This window comes from Cyanistes caeruleus, chromosome 6 (assembly GCF_971803275.1).
Source record: "Cyanistes caeruleus chromosome 6, bCyaCae1.hap1.1, whole genome shotgun sequence".
In the NCBI taxonomy this organism is placed as follows: Eukaryota; Metazoa; Chordata; class Aves; order Passeriformes; family Paridae; genus Cyanistes; species Cyanistes caeruleus.
This window is the reverse complement of record NC_141706.1, coordinates 15,894,170-15,909,035: the sequence shown is the minus strand read 5'-3', so window position 1 is coordinate 15,909,035 and position 14,866 is coordinate 15,894,170.

Genomic DNA, 14,866 nt, shown 5'->3' with positions numbered 1-14,866 from the left:
GGAATTTGGTCGAGTTTTCAGAAGATTTAGGGATTTTTGTGGGATTTCTGTGGGATGTTCTGGGAATTGGTGGAGATTTTGTGGGACATTCCTGTGAATTGGTAGGGTTTTGAAATGATTGAGGGAGTTTTGTGGGAGTTCTCTGGAATTTTGTGGGGTTTTTCTGGAATTGTGTGGGATTCTGAGGAGACTTGAAGAATCTCCATCACTCGGTCAAAAAAAGAACATTTATGTTTGCAGCTTTCATATAAGTTTCCTTCTTCAAGTGATTTCTTCAGATCTGGCACAAATCCCCTCAATAGAATAAATAATTCTAATTGGCTTCCTAACAGAGGATTTTGCTGGACCTTTCCTAATAAATCCAAGCAGTTTCAGCACAAGATGTGCATGGTCATTTTTCTTTTCTATCCCTTGCTTCATGACTCAACTCTTCACTTTATTGTACTCAATTTTATAGTTCAGATTTTAAGCTGAAGAAAAATCCTTCTCTCTGAAGAAGATTTTCTCATCAATTGAGCCATATATATTTTTAATAGGGATATCAAACCCAGCCTGATGGAACAAACACCTTGAGACACCTTCTGGACATGAATGTCTCTTTAAAAATATTAAAGCTCTAAGGGTTGAATTCTTTGCAGGTTTAACTGAACTGAAAGAATAAGAGACTTTGCAATGGGATGAAATGATGACTCAGGTCTCTAGGACATAATCAGGTTTATAGGATCTCTCCAGCAGCCCCCGTCCATAGGGCTTTGCACTCCTGTTCTCCCATTTAACAGAGGAAATAGGTACACTTAAAAAGGGTTACCAAAACCCTTTTACCTTTAACCTATTAACAAAAGCTAAACGAGATACTTGGGAAAATCCTAATGCAAAGAAACATTCTGAGTGCGGCATTTTCTTATTGAATAAGCTCTTATTTTCTTAGCCAGATTCCTGTGGTGGAATCTGGCCTTGAACAGAGATTTTTAACACCAATATTGTGGAATGGGACGAGAGGACCTTTGTTTCCAGCTGCCTGTGCTGGTTTCTGTTCACCCTAGACTGACACCAAATAAACACGGTGCTGGGTTTCCATATAAATTATTGTAGTAGAAAGGCACCTGTTATTCCTTCAGAAAGAGCTCCCTACAACAACACAAAATTTCTTCCCAAGCCAAGGGAAGTTTATTTCCCTCTGTAATTTTACTGTGTGTGTGTGTGTGTGCGCTAGGTGGAAATAGAGAACTGTGAAAAGGCTCATTTTAGCAGGGATAACAGCTCACAGAAGTTATTCTGAGGCCTGGGCCGGAATGAATCACATTCCCACGTGTGTGTGCTGCCTGGCAGCAATCAATGCTTCCTCTTAGCAAGGGCACTCCGGGGGATGGAGAAATCAGAGCTGTGAAAAACCCAGCAAATCCTGCCTGACAGCTTCTCCAGGCAAACCGCCCTGACGGGGCACCGGGAGCACGCTGGGATGTCGGGCCCATTCCACAGGGGCTCCTTTGGGATCCCTGCGCATCCCAAAACCCCATAACCCACTGCCCACCCCGGCCCCCAGTGCACTGACCTGGCTGGGAAGCTGTGAAGCAGGGGAGATGCTGATGGCAGAGGGCTGGGAAGCAGGGGAGATGCTGGGATGGCAGAGCTGGGAAGCAGTGAAAATATTGCAGTTCTGTAATTCAGGAAGAAGCACATGTTCCAAAGGAAATCCATCCAAAGCAGATTATACAGCATAGATTTGTTATCCATTTGAAGTTATTAACTGGAAGACAAAGAAAGATTTCTTTGGTAGCCTCACAGGTTTATCTTCAGCATTTATAATGGAACAGTTACTCTGCTTTAAATATAAGTGGTTTCTTTCCCCCAACAGTCTCATCTACCTCCTCACCAAGCTGATAGAGAATAGAGGAGCACAGATCGTGTGAGGAACAGATTTGGAATTACATAAATGGACTTACCATGTGGCTACAACTGATATTTCCAGCTCTGTGGCCTAAGAGCATCCATCCAATGTCCTGCCAGTCCAGCACTTCCTGATGGTATTTGCAGCCACTGCTTCCACAGAAGTCAGAACAACGCACTTCTCCTTTGAGGTCATCTGGCTGCTGCAAGTGCAACAATGGAGCCACCAAGTTCCAGTTGCAAGGTCAGCATTACAAATTTAAAACCTTCCTGTTACAAAAGGTAAAGGCTCTCCAATCCCGCTGGAAACAAGAGCTTTGAAGAAACCTAACTCTTCCAACTTCAGCTTGCTTCCAACTTGACGGTATCAGCTTTTTAAATAATAAAGGATTGTCTGTAGATTACTGTGGATTAAAATTAGAACTGCAGACCTGACTATTAGTCTCAAGTTTGACGGTGTGAGGAAGGTGATGGTCCTTCTTCTCCATCCCTGGAATCACCATCATGCACTGTCTCGACTATCTCCAAGAGGTATTTTTTTTTTCAACGTGGATAAACTATTTTAGGAAGTTTGGAACAGGGAGAATGGCTGCCTTCCATACAAATCAAACAGGTTCCATTTCCAAGTGATTACAATTGTATCAAAGTCTTCAGACCCAAATAGGTGTAGCCGCTGTGAAATACAGAAGCCCTTATGAAAGGCTCACTCAGAAGGTGTGAATAGAATAAAAAAGAAATTCATTATAAAAAAATGAGGAAGGAAAAAGCCTTCATTCCCTAACACTGCAGAATTCCAGCCAAGTAAAATCTCACTCACTTTACAATGAAAGGAAAATATTTGAGTGGTGGTGGCAGGGACAAGGCGAGGATATACGGTGCCAGGGAGGATTCTGCACTTAGAGATGCTGCGTATCCAGCCAAGAGACAGAAATTCAATTGCCAAGGCATTTGAATGAAGTCAATTAAGTCACATCACCTTTTCTATTTCAGTGTTTCCATCTGACAAGAAAGCAAAGGCGGGCAGCAGAAAGCAGGTGAGCTGCTGCACTCAGGGGTAGGGATCAAATGAACTATGCTGGTTCCATATGCACTATGGGAAAAGCAGGCAGAAGAGAGGAAGAGCTCTAAAATTAAGATGGAATTTTAACCTCTTCCTTCTCTGTTGACACTGACTGTAGGCATGTCTAACAGCTTTTCAGACAATTGTGTTTGATTTTGTTCCACAAACCTTACCTAGATCCACATTCATTAGCTGACTCTCTGCTGCCATCAAAATTGAGGGAAGGAACACCTTTTAGCACTGCTTAGAAACAGAGGAGATCAAACCAAACTCTGCAGCTCCAATGAGCAAAGGAATTATGTCCTATCCACCTTCATGAAGCCGCAAAGACCAAAATCTCTTGAGAGCGTGCCATTTCCTTTCAGCCTTGTGCACTGAGCCTTCAGCTCATCACGGATCAAAAGATGCTGCACTAAATTACAAGAAAAATGACTGCATTCTGTTTAGTTGCAATCCTGGTAGTCATAACAAATCTTGTGTGCATCAGATGGCCTCCAGAAAAATCACATGCAACAGCAACACCATCCTCAGATGCTCTCCCAGTACCTTACCTAATCATTGCTCCGTCACTGGACAAGACTTGTCCCCACCCTTCACACCTACAGCAACAAACCTACAAATCTTCCAAACATTTCTTCAATTCCACACCCCTCCGGAACATTCCCGCTTAAAACCGCACAGCTGCCCACGGGACAAAGGTCCAGTGTTACAAGCTGCTGCTCTCCCTCCACACAAGCCCCTTGCACATCTTGCACTGCTGCTCTGAAACTGCACAATTTGTCAGCAGCACCATTAGACTCAGAATTGGGAAACAATTCCTTCTGCTGGGTTAAGTTGGAAACAGTTCAGGCTACAGGAGTTCTTTATTATTCACCCTCATGGAATGCCCCTGCCCTTCAGAGCTCAAGCACTCCTGTGCAGAGCATCTCATGGAGCCAAAGAGAAAGGACTGCTGTCCCAAAAGAAGAGTCTGGGAGGAACTCCCAGTGTCCTTCATGCCTTGAGAAAGCTAAGGAGCAGTCACTGATGGCCTAAAGGGTACAAATTCAGTTCAGATGACAAATTTTCCAGGGTGATCCCCCTCCTCTTTATCTTCTAACACAACTACAAACAAACCAAATGATAGATTTCACAAGGAATAAGGGATGTTTAAAAGCAAATCTCTAAACTAAGCCTGGCATGCTCACCCAGGAGTTCAACACAGCAAGGCAGGCACTCTGCACTACCTAGTTCATGGCAAGAGATTTCTAAACTCTACCAAATGAAGTGAAGAAATGAAACAGAGAGCAATAGAACCGTATTTTAATTCATTTCAAGGCATGGAATAACACAGAATCTTTTCCATGAAACTAGGGCATTTTTCTCCCTTATCTAGTGCCCAAGTAAGATTAGAAATTGGGAAAAAAACCACTGAAACTGCAAATGCATTTTGCCCCCAGCTAGAAACAAAAGGTAATTATTTGAAAACTAGAAAAAACTCCAAGAGGAAACGTAAAACATTATGGAATATGTATTATTTTTATCACCCAGAATTCCCCATGTTAAAGGCACAGAGAAAACCATCATTCAGAAGTGGGAAAACAGAGGGACTGTACAAGTGAAATGGAGTTCTGACAAATGATGCTGTGTAGAATATGGGTTCCCAAACCAACAGAACAAAGGCACCCCGAAAAAAAAAAGCAGCAGCCTCAGAGATTGTACATTGCAGCTGAAGCACGGGGGTTTCTGTAGATTCACCTTGTAAACTGGCACACTTACTTGCCAAGGCTGCTGAACTTCTTTCACCTTAAACCACAAAACCTCCCAGTCCTTCCACAGCAATCACTCCATCAAATCAAGGCAGACCAAAACATGTTCTTTGCGCTGTTCACAATAAGATGAAGTTATGTGCCCAAGAGATACCATTTGAAGTCAGAAGGAACAAGCCAGCAGGTGTAGAAAACTGGTATTTGAAGAAGTGACAAAAAGACAGCAAACTGAAGCCCATGCTTAATACAAAACCCCATGATTAATAGAACACAAATGCAGATGGATATGATAAGCTTGCACTGTCGAAGCTAAAATCATTTCTAACAAAAATCACCACATTTCCAAGAATTCAGTACCACTTGTGGTGGCCACTCCTGATCTCTACATAATATGTCAGCAGTTCAATTGGCAAGAATCTCTTTATCTAGATCCAAGCAGGGAAGAAGTCAAGGTCCCAGTGATATGCAATTCTGTAGCTTCATTAGAAACCTTTCATCCTGCAATAGTTGAAATCCAAGCGAGAAAAGAACCTGTTTGGACACCAACTATCCTTAGTAGCAACGTTTTGCAGCACGCAATTTGAAAAGGTTAACCTGCCAGGCAATAATACAGACAAGAAAAATGAAAAGGAGGGCAAGGAGAATCATCTGCTGCTGAAACTGCTCTTCTACAAAAACAAAGTGATATGAAGATTCAGCCCGTGAAGAACACATTCCTCAACCAGGAGAGAAAAACACAATTCTTAAAAATCTCCTCTGTCGTTCTGATTGGGAACGGTGGGAAAGAACGACACGGACTCTCAAGGGAGTCACAACAGGAGAATCTTCTCTACTTTATTACTCTAGGCTTGTCTAATAGACAGATACGTGGAAAGTACAGAAAGGAAACTCTTATTGCTTAGTAAAGTGCTACATCACCATCATTGGTCAGCGGGGCTCACCACCCCCCTGACTTTCTCCTGCAAGGAAAACAAGAGGACAGACAAACAGCACCTGGCAGTTGTTTTCTGTCTCTGAGGATTGTTTTGAAATCCTCCTATGAATTCCCAGGCTAGCTTCTCGGGCAGGACTGATAGGCCATGGGGCCTGCAGTTTCTGCAGCTCTCTGCAGCCTGCTCCAAAGCTAGCATCCATACTCTCCACTACATAAGAAATAGAAAACTGACTACAAATCACGTGTTCACTACTTGTTGCTTGTTCACTACTCAGACATCAGAATTACTACCACAATACTAGAAGAACAATCCAAGAAACATATTCCAGGGATGCATTTTAATTCATTTGCTGCTGCCAGCCGTGCTGTGCTTTGCTTCTATCCATCCACCCTGCTGCAAAAAGGTTCAATTGTGTTTTCACCATCACGTCAGATCAGCTCTTGGACTCACAGCTCACCGCAGACCTCGAAACAGGAGGCAAAGATCTGCACCACTTGGCCTTTCAGAACTTCTCACCCATCTATGACCTTTCTGGGGCCAGCTTCACAAAATGAGGGGGAAGCCATTCCAAAGAACACGACCAAGGAAATCACACAGCACTCGGGATTTGTTCCAGGCATCAAATTTTTAATGGATGATGTGAAGTAACACCGAAGCAATTCCTGTCCACAGAAAAAAAGATTTCAAATGGTTTTGTCTCAAGGAAAATCACTGGAGGTTGAAAGTTTCTGGGGCTGAAAGTTACATGAGGTCCTCAACACTGAGCAATCAATATCCCCACAGTCTAAACTGTGAAATTACTACCTGGGCAAGGAGAACATTTTCAGGATTTGCAACTCATCTCAAAGCCTCAGTAGAACTCAACCAGCAGAATTCCCCTGAGATGGCACTGTGCTCTGGAAGCCCTCAAATACTCACTAAAACAGACTTGACTTTCACTAGGACAGCTGCTCATGAAAATCTGGGGTAAAACCTATGGGAAGTGGCCATGTGCACGCATATTCCTTCTTCCCACAGCAGGCACAATCAAATCCTCCTTTGAATGGCCTCCAAGTTGAGCAGCACTCATTGGCACAGCCTCTTCTCCCACAGACAGGCCAGCGAGCAACACGGCAGCGCCAGCCAGGTGGGCAAGGACAAGAGAGAGCAGATGCCAACAAGGCTTGGAAGCTGGGCCAAGGGAGGTTTACGCTGGCCATTGGGAAGAACTTGTGCCCAGCGTGGGCCATCAGATACTGCAATGGCCTGACAGGGGCTGCTGGAGTCATCATTGTGGCACGGGTGCAAGGCAAGCCAGGCCGCAGCGCTCGGGCCCCGCTCTGCTGGCCATGCTTGCCGCCATGGCTCCCAGCTTGGACTCAACATTCTCTCAGGGCTCTCTGCAGCCAGGGCGTTCTGTGCTTCTGTGACATCACAGCCTCTGGGGACGGCACGCTGGCTGGCAACTGTCCCCAGCTGTTGCTGCGCCCCAGTGCCCAGGCACAGCTGCTCGCAGAGAGACGCCCAGAGCCTCGGTGCTGCTGGCAGAGCACTATGGCTGCTCACGGCTCCTCCGCGCTGCTGCAGCTTTACGTGCTGCTGCTCTTGGCTCATCCCCTCGACCCTGTGAGCAAACCTGAGCGCAGCACGGATGCCTCTCCTCTGCTTCTGGAGGATTGTCATCTGGACGAGTCGGACCCTGAGCGCATCCGGTGGGCGGCCAGGACATTCCTGCTCATCGACCTGCTCATCATAGGAATGGCCATGGGATGGTCGCTCGGAAAAAGAATTCAGAGACGCTGGCGAGAGGTGAGGAGGGGGGTGGGGGGTCAGGCAGGCGGGATGGGGCAGACCTTGAGGGCCTCTTGGGCACGCTTTGGCCAATGCCCTGCGGCAGAAGGGGCCTGAGCTCCTGGCTGGGGAATGCGGCCCAGGGGCTGAGCTCCATGGACAGCACCAAGCAGAGGCGGCAGAGCTCTGCCTGCTGCAGCCTCTTCCCCGGGCCAGCCCAGCCCAACTGGGCCCGAGTCTCTGTCTCCCAGGCCAAAGGCAGCCCCACAGGTGCCGGCCCCGCTCTGCCCCTCTGCCTCTTCCATGGGGATCCCTGTGCTTTGCCTTGCAGCGGAATCTCCAGAGCCCTTCGGGCCGTGCGGGGCCCCGCCGCCATCGAAGACAGGGCTGTCCCACGGAGCTGATGCAGCTGCTGATGGACAACCGCGACCTGATGCGGCTGCTCCTTCGCGACAGCCCTCAACCAACCACCAAGATGGCGGCAAAAGAGGGCAGTGACAGGAGACTCCGCACCTCCCCACAGCTCTGACCTCCAGCGTCGCGCTCCAGCTACAGAACCTTACGGGGAACGGGTGACCAGTGCCCAGCCCAGGCACTGCGACGTTCCCCACCTTACAAGTTAGCCACACCCCTGTTGTTGTTCGATTCCCCACCACGTTTCCCCCAAGAAGTTGACCTTTCCCTTAGTGTTCAGTTCTAGACAGTTGAAGCATTGAAGTTTCTTAGCCTTAAGATTCTTACCCCATAGTCTTCTAGTAACGTTGGATTGTAGATTTTAGAAGTAGTCAAGTGAATAAAGTTCACGTTTTCTACACGTTGCTGTGTCATTTTCTTGAGGTTGCACCTGAGACCTGGGGACTCCTTGAGAGATGGCTTTGCATGGCAGCTCCAGACTGCCTGCAATGGAGAGCCCCAGTGCCCCAGCAGGCTTTGCAAGAGCACGGAGGGCAGCGGGAAAGAAGAAGGTGGCCAATATTCACCTGCCTCCACCTTCCAAGGAAGCTTGCAGTCAAACCCTGTCTGCCCTTTAGGGGGGACCCTAAAGGCCCCGGCAGGCATCCCCATGGCCCCAGGACGGGGGGCTTGCAGCACTCTGGGGCACCAGGAAAGGAGCAGGATCATCCCTGGAAAGCTGTCTGGAGACAAATCCAGAGACGTCTCCCCTGGCATCCAGGCAAGGGCTGAATACAGGCAGGCAATTAGATCCACAGGCTGCCTGGGCAATGGCACCAATCAGTCCTGCTTCATAGATTTCGGGGGGCGGGGTTATACATATATATATATATATATATATACGCATATATGTATATATGTATCTACATCTGTATTTAGTTCTTTGTATTTATCCTGTTGACCCTCAAATAGGATTAGATTTCATTTTCCTACGAAACAAAACATCCGTTTTTTGATTTTTAGGAATCAACCATCTGTGCTCCCACTTTAAATCACTTCTCTCAAACTCATTCTGCATCTTGCTCCTTTCCAGCACCATCAAATACCTCTGTTAAAATACAGAGCATCAGTGGAAGGACGACAATCTTGTTACTTGCTGAAGAAAGTTAACTTGGATGACATACCTGCTTTTAAAAATCCAAGAGGAACAAAACCTACACATCAGCTTTAGAATTTCAAAAGCTGCTTCCTCAACTCTTCCACACCACTTTACTCTTTGGGGACATTCAGCAGCAATACCAAACAAGCACAGAAAAGAAATGGAAGAAGAAATGCAGATAGTCAGCAGCAGACCACCTACCAAAATACATTTTAAATGCAGCTCCAAGTTCTCCAAGAGCAAGTTTGAAGTGTAAATGGAGACACTCACACAAAATTACTACCACTTGGTACTTTTGGCATTTCCTTGGGCTTTCCTCTTCATTTTTTTTTTATCTCTCACCTAAAGCAAGAGAAAAAAACCCAAACAAACACAACCTTTCAGGCAGAGAAAAGATGTGGTTGCTCTTGAAGAAAGCATTTCATTCTGCCTGGAGAAGAACCTGTTGGGAAAAATATTAGCTTTTAGCAAAATGGCACTGTGCTGTTGCACTTGTTCTAGCACTGGGAGAAAGAACAGGCCCATCTGTAAGGCTCCTGCAGCTCACCCTGGCTGAGGGTCATTGACCACTGAGCACTGCAGGCATCACTGGCAACAACGATGGTGGAAAATGGGGAGGGAGCAGGATAAATAAATGTTTGCCATTGCCTTAGCCAAAAAAACCCCAGACATCAAAAGCAACCCACCCTCAAAACAAAGCTATGAAAATAGTTTGCCTCTGAATTTAAAGAACTTCAATTAACTCTATGATGTCTGCTTTTGGTTCAGCATTCATCAATCTGAATTTGAATATGCACAGGGTAATGAAAGGTAACTGAAGCTTAAAAATCATGTCTATTGACTTGTGCATAGCCTATACTGAAGCACATTAAAAAGCAGCGTTTTGCTTGAAATCTGCACGGTATTAACTTCATTCAGTCTTACACTCACTAGGTAATTAAATACATGAAGAAATAGATTTTTTTTTTTTTTTTATTAAGAATGCATTATTAATTAGGAAGGCATGGCTTTAGCAGAGTCTGCTGATACCAACATTACTCAGCTAAGTTCAAAGTATGAACACAAGAACTTGATGACAGAAGCAATGTTCATCAGAGCCTCAACAAGAAAGTTGCAGTTCCAAGTTTTTCAGATGTCCTACACTTGCTAAGGCACCTCCAGAAAGAGGAGTCAACTGAAAATAGCACAGGAAATTTGAAACCCATTTCTATATTTTTCTTTTTTTTCCTGAACTTTCTTGTGGGCAACAGAAAACTCCCAATATGTGGAATGCAATGTAGTTTTTATGCCAGAGTCATGAGTCATCCCCTCAGTTCCAACCTGATCCAATGCTCACTTGAATCTTGGAAAGGCTCAAATCAGCAAGATGAAATTAAAATTGTATTCATGAAAGGAGCTCTTTACTCTCCATTCCCCTCCCTCCCCCAAATACATCAGCACCAAGTGAGAAAGGCTCGATTTGAAAGATAATTATTACACAATTAAACTTGGACATATCTAGTTTGCTACAAGTTCCAGCAGACAGACAAACAAGAGCAGAATCAGAGGTTATCAACCTCAATAGAAATTCCAGCTCATGCTTTCCCCAAAAGCCTCATTTAATTTATCCAGGATTAAAAAATAAAAGAGAAATGAAAAAAAAATCACATAAAAGCATTTCACATAGTATATAGTGAAATACTATCATTTCCACCTGAAATATTCATCATCATTATTATGTTTTTCCATACTAAATTACAAAGTCTCCTGCACCCATCTTCCCAATATCTCATTCTAAGTGCTTGCTACTTTAATCCCTTAGGAAGCAAAAGGAGCCTCAGGTGTCTCTGGATCAACAGAAACTAAACAACACAGCTTGACAAAGTATATCAAATTGTCAATCAACTCAATAAAGAACTCCCACTCCAGAGATAGCTATCACCAGCTGATGAATTTGGCTAGGGCAGGTTTAGTGAAGAAAAACTAGGTCTTTATTACCAAATCAGTTAGGAGTTGTTCTGCCGTACTGCCCGTAGGATGGGAGTATAAACACCATATTCTTCACAGCCTCATCCACAAAGAATTCCACCTTCAAATTAAGGCTGCTTTGGAGTTGGACCAAACCAATGAAAACTCACTCATCAAACACAGTGATGGCAGCATGCTCAGTCTTTGCAATACAAAACTGGCAACTAACAGCACATTCCTGATCACATCTCCAAGGCTGAGTGTACAGAACTGCAGTGGTGGCCAGGCCCTCGCTGACTGCCAAACCTCCAGCCATCATCCCTTCCTCTCACAGCGACAGGGCAGAAAATAACAACAGCAGAAACTAGAAAGCTTAAGCTAAAATCACAAAGGTCATTGATGAAACAGACTGGAGTGCTTTAGAAACTAGCACACAGATTTAGCTGAAAACAAATCTTATTGATCACCAATTACAATGAATACTTAATTCTATCATTCTGCATTATTATTAGACAGTCAGAGACAGCCAAGCTGACCTCAAGCATGCTGAAGCATCGGGGCCAAGCAGTGCACATCTTCCCAGGAGCTGATTTACCCATCGTTCTCAAGTCAATTCACCTGCACACAGCCCCACCGTACAACTGCTAGGCTGCAAAATAAAAAAATAGCTCTGCTTAAGAGTCAAACCCCAGGACATAGACCATATGAAAGGAAGAATGAAACCTGCAGCATTTGGTTGACCTTCAATGCCCTGAGAAGATGACAAATTCCCCAAGATGAACAAGTGCCCAAAATACAAAGCAAAGGACTGACTTTTAGGGATCAAATGTTAAATAGGCCTGCGAAATTGGAGTTGTTAGGTTGCACATGAAAGAAGGGAAAAAAGAAAAAACCACCCCAACCCTCAACTGCAATTTTACATCCCTCTTGGAAAATTTGCTTTAATAAGAGAGAGGAATGGATACAACCTTCCCCTCACCTGGAGATTTTAATCAATTCAAGCCATTTCAAATCTGGCAAGAAAGCCCTACCACAGTCCCCATCAAACAACATTGCCTTTCATTTTTGCTTCTCATGACTACTTCAGAGCAGTCTAAATAACAGCAAAGAAGGAAATTCAAGTTGCAATTCAAACACTAAGCTCTGGAATCCCATATTGCCTTCAAACAACTGCATGAAACACTAACTTCATGCTCTATGCTCTCCAATACATAGAAGCCATTTATTTGCATAGCCTTTGGCTGCTAAAGATGGAACCTGCATTTCTAGGAGCAGATGGGCCTGATTCTCACCTTCCCCCGACACACATGAGCAGTGTGGGCCCTGCCTTTCTGGGCACCTCACACTTACTTGATTCAAACTCTTGACTTTGCTCTCTGGAACACTGCCCTTCCTGAATCCAGCCCAAGCTACGAAGCAGCCACACACCTGCTGAAGTTGCCATTCTTGACATCTGCCTCTCCCCATCAGGATGCCTTGCAAAAACTATTAGGATCCAATGCTGCCCGTGTCTGCTGCAAGGAGGAGCTCTCTGGCTTTTTTACTCCTATCTTTAGAACATTCTCTTTCTAAGGTCATGACAGCTGGGGACAAATACAGAGCAACACCTTGAAGCATTAACAAACAGAAGCAACAGAAAACAGAAGCTGCTGCATTTCCTGTGGCCATTTGAGGGTGAAACTGCAAGTGTGAAAATATTGCAGTTCTGTCATTCAGGAAGAAGCACACGTTCCAAAGGAAATCCATTCAAAGCAGATTATACAGCATAGATTTGTTATCCATTTGAAGTTATTAACTGGAAGCCAAAGAAAGATTTCTTTGGTAGCCTCACAGGTTTATCTTCAGCATTTATAATGGAACAGTTACTCTGCTTTAAATTTAAGTGTTTCTTTCCCCCAACAGTCTCATCTACCTCCTCACCAAGCTGATACGGAATAGAGGAGCACAGATCGTGTGAGGAACAGATTTGGAATTACATAAATGGACTTACCATGTGGCTACAACTGATATTTCCAGCTCTGTGGCCTAAGAGCATCCATCCAATGTCCTGCCAGTCCAGCACTTCCTGATGGTATTTGAAGCCACTGCTTCCACACAAGTTAGAACAATGCACTTCTCCTTTGAGGTCATCTGGCTGCTCCAAGTGCAACAATGGAGCCACCAAGTTCCAGTTGCAAGGTCAGCATTACAAATTTAAAACCTTCCTGTTACAAAAGGTAAAGGCTCTCCAATCCTGCTGGAAACAAGAGCTTTGAAGAAACCTAACTCTTCCAACTTCAGCTTGCTTCCAACTTGAACGGTATCAGCTTTTTTAGATAATAAAGGATTGTCTGTAGATTACTGTGGATTAAAATTAGAACTGCAGACCTGACTATTAATCTCAAGTTTGCTGGTGTGAGGAAGGTGATGGTCCTTCTTATCCATCCCTGGAATCACCATCATGCACTGTCTTCACTATCTCCAAGAGGTATTTTTTTTTTCAACGTGGATAAACTATTTTAGGAAGTTTGGAACAGGGAGAATGGCTGCCTTCCATACAAATCAAACAGGTTCCATTTCCAAGTGATTACAATTGTATCAAAGTCTTCAGGCCCAAATAGGTGTAGCCTCTGTGAAATACAGAAGCCCTTATGAAAGGCTCACTCAGAAGGTGTGAATAGAATAAAAAAGAAATTCATTATAAAAAAATGAGGAAGGAAAAAGCCTTCATTCCCAGCACTGCAGAATTCCAGCCAAGTAAAATCTCACTCACTTTACAATGAAAGGAAAATATTTGAGTGGTGGTGGCAGGGACAAGGCGAGGATATACAGTGCCAGGGAGGATTCTGCACTTAGAGATGCTGAGTATCCAGCCAAGAGACAGAAATTCAATTGCCAAGGCATTTGAATGAAGTCAATTAAGTCACATCACCTTTTCTATTTCAGTGTTTCCATCTGACAAGAAAGCAAAGGCGGGCAGCAGAAAGCAGGTGAGCTGCTGCACTCAGGGGTAGGGATCAAATGAACTATGCTGGTTCCATATGCACTATGGGAAAAGCAGGCAGAAGAGAGGAAGAGCTCTAAAATTAAGATGGAATTTTAACCTCTTCCTTCTCTGTTGACACTGACTGTAGGCATGTCTAACAGCTTTTCAGACAATTGTGTTTGATTTTGTTCCACAAACCTTACCTAGATCCACATTCATTAGCTGACTCTCTGCTGCCATCAAAATTGAGGGAAGGAACACCTTTTAGCACTGCTTAGAAACAGAGGAGATCAAACCAAACTCTGCAGCTCCAATGAGCAAAGGAATTATGTCCTATCCACCTTCATGAAGCCGCAAAGACCAAAATCTCTTGAGAGCGTGCCATTTCCTTTCAGCCTTGTGCACTGAGCCTTCAGCTCATCACGGATCAAAAGATGCTGCACTAAATTACAAGAAAAATGACTGCATTCTGTTTAGTTGCAATCCTGGTAGTCATAACAAATCTTGTGTGCATCAGATGGCCTCCAGAAAAATCACATGCAACAGCAACACCATCCTCAGATGCTCTCCCAGTACCTTACCTAATCATTGCTCCGTCACTGGACAAGACTTGTCCCCACCCTTCACACCTACAGCAACAAACCTACAAATCTTCCAAACATTTCTTCAATTCCACACCCCTCCGGAACATTCCCGCTTAAAACCGCACAGCTGCCCACGGGACAAAGGTCCAGTGTTACAAGCTGCTGCTCTCCCTCCACACAAGCCCCTTGCACATCTTGCACTGCTGCTCTGAAACTGCACAATTTGTCAGCAGCACCATTAGACTCAGAATTGGGAAACAATTCCTTCTGCTGGGTTAAGTTGGAAACAGTTCAGGCTACAGGAGTTCTTTATTATTCACCCTCATGGAATGCCCCTGCCCTTCAGAGCTCAAGCACTCCTGTGCAGAGCATCTCATGGAGCCAAAGAGAAAGGACTGCTGTCCCAAAAGAAGAGTCT